General features: G+C 37.5%; 1 protein-coding gene across 1 annotated transcript in view; it reads right to left on the reverse strand.

Annotated features, from left to right (window-relative positions):
- Positions 1 to 2,235, reverse strand: part of LOC101859455 (dual specificity protein phosphatase 18) — a 7,159-nt gene extending 4,924 nt beyond the window's left edge. The window contains exon 1 of the mRNA XM_005090024.2: positions 2,058 to 2,235. The gene's annotated coding sequence lies outside the window, so the exon portion shown is untranslated. The remainder of the gene's footprint in view (positions 1 to 2,057) is intronic.
- Between the last annotated feature and the right edge of the window lie 373 nt (positions 2,236 to 2,608).

Raw genomic sequence — 2,608 nt, forward strand, 5'->3', positions numbered from 1 at the left:
TATATTTAAGTATACTACTATATTATGTCTTAGACGTGTTAAGAAAATATGTGTGGAGAAAGTGATTAAAAGAACATTGACATACTACTAAGCTAGTATATGGTCGCTTTTAAGGACAAGAAGGCTCACCCAGATATCGGGGATTTCCAGAAATCTTGACCTACACCAAAAGTGGACATTGCCCTACCTATAGGAGAAGTTTGGTTTTATTAGTGCGTATACTAGTTTGGTTATAGAGAAAACTCCCCTTGTCTTTTAAAGATACTGAATAAGAATCCAAAATCTTCAATTTTCTCAAAATAACATTTTTTCGGGATAGCCCGCTTGTCCTTGTCACAATCCAAACCTGGGCATCAGAACAACTTTATACTGAACCAGTGAACTATATATATTCATACCATACAGTTGGTTGACGGGTGCTCAGGTGTGGTTTGCTCTTTCTTTCCTGTCAAATGTATATATCGTCCTTATATCCTCCTTCTCTTTGTGCTTGTGACTCTTTTGTAACACCTCTAATTTACGGCACTTAGATGTATATATGGCATCATCATGGTGCGAGTGCCGTAAAACTTTTGGTTTGAAAAAAATCAGACCATAACTTGATGACGCTGGCATAAAACAATACATGAACTGTGTGTGCATTTCATCTAGTAAGTTGATAGTTGAGACGCCTTAAATATACTTTTGCATCCATGTCTCTATCACTATCACTTTGAGAATCGAACTCATTACAGTTACTAAATTCATGTAATGAATTTTTAAAAATACTGGAACACGGTTTTACATGACATTATATATTTACCTTAACTGGTAGCTGCTCGTGTACAATTTTTTATTCTTTACTTTCAGTTTGAGTAAAAAGAAGGACATCGACACGACCAGGCTAATTTAGAGCAGGGAAAAGGCTAATTTAGAGCAGGGAAAAGGCTAATTTAGAGCAGGGAAAAGGCTAATTTAGAGCAGGGAAAAGGCCAGATGCGCATACTGGTACATCGATAAATAAGAGAAAAAAATTAGACCTATTCTATCTAAATACTCACGCATCATTATTAACCATAGATGTAAACTATTAACACGATGCTACTAATAGACTAATAATACGCAGTAATAATAATCAATGTATTTATATAAAGCATGTTCATACTCTACATCATGCTCTATGAAAATTACAACTGTTATGAGGCAATTGGTACCATGTGTACGATATTGGAATTCACCTTTACAGCGGCTGCGGGTTCCATGTTAATTAAAAGTTCCTAGCTAAACAGTGGGAAAAGCACGTTTCATCCTGCTTTTATATTCTACTGATCGGACACAGAATTCTCAAATTATAAAGCTGATATTCATTTTTGGAATCCCATCCAGTACAATCACAGGAAAAGTAAACATAATTCCTGCAGACTTTGAACAAATCGATGACTCTGGTCGGGGAAAGACGTTAAGAAGCAGGGCCAATATCAACACTCGCCCATCACTTTTATCATATACCTGTACGTAAAATATTAACTGATTTTAACAGATAAATATTTTGTACAGTATAGCAATTTACCTTGATGACGACTGAGGGTCCTGTCTGTGTTAAGCTCCTAAACAGAGGTAAGTCTCTATACCTGTCTTAGAGTTCCACGAACCAGGCGCAGAATGATCAATTTATAATTGTCACAGTCGTTTCGTGAATATTCTATCCCATGTTTGTTTATTGATTTTTACATTTAGCTGCGCTCTTTTTAGTAAGAGTTTTACGGCGCTCGCAACTACATAAAGTGTATTCAGCGTGCGGAACACACGTTTGGTTGCATTCACGACAGTTCACAGCACGGGTTAATTTCGCGTTATGGTAAGGTTAAACATGTAATGGCAAAAATCCAGCCATCAAGCACGAGAACAAGAATCGTAAACGTAATTCCTGAAAACTCTCAACATTATCGGTGATTCAGGCCGAGAAGACATAAGAAGTAGGGCAAATCTCAACACTTGCTCATCAGTTTTACCATAGACGTAAAATAAAATATCAACAACAATACTACCGATACACTAGGAGTGGTATTCGAACGTACCTGTATAACCAAAGAAAGCTCTGTAACACGTTCAGAGACAGAGGGAAGCAAATCACTATGTCTCAATCTGATCTTGAGTTCCACGAACCAGGTGTAGAACGCTCAATTTATATTTATAAAGGTCATAGTCGATTCAGGAATTCCACCCAGTGCGAGAACGAGAAATATACGTACACGTAATTCCTGCACTCTCTCAACAATGCCATGACTCAGGCCCGGGGAATACGTAAGAAAGGACGACGATATCCTTGGGCACGTTTCTGTGGCTAAATATAGTAACTGACGATGAACCAAAATTAATTTCTTTCCATACCGATATTATTATTTTTAGAACCAGTCAGCTGTGCTGCAATCGGTATGCGGTATCGATCCGTGACCACGATCGGCCATGCGAGCCAGAGATCCAGAACGAGTGGCCGGCAAAGAGAGAGTAACTCGCGACGTTTTCCCTTTGATGAGTCCTTACAACCCCACCACCCATCCCTAAAAAAAATAAATAAATAAATTATGAAATGAATAAATAAATACATAGACGGATATAAATAAAAATA

This window comes from Aplysia californica, unplaced genomic scaffold, assembly GCF_000002075.1.
Source record: "Aplysia californica isolate F4 #8 unplaced genomic scaffold, AplCal3.0 scaffold00011, whole genome shotgun sequence".
NCBI classification, from domain to species: Eukaryota; Metazoa; Mollusca; class Gastropoda; order Aplysiida; family Aplysiidae; genus Aplysia; species Aplysia californica.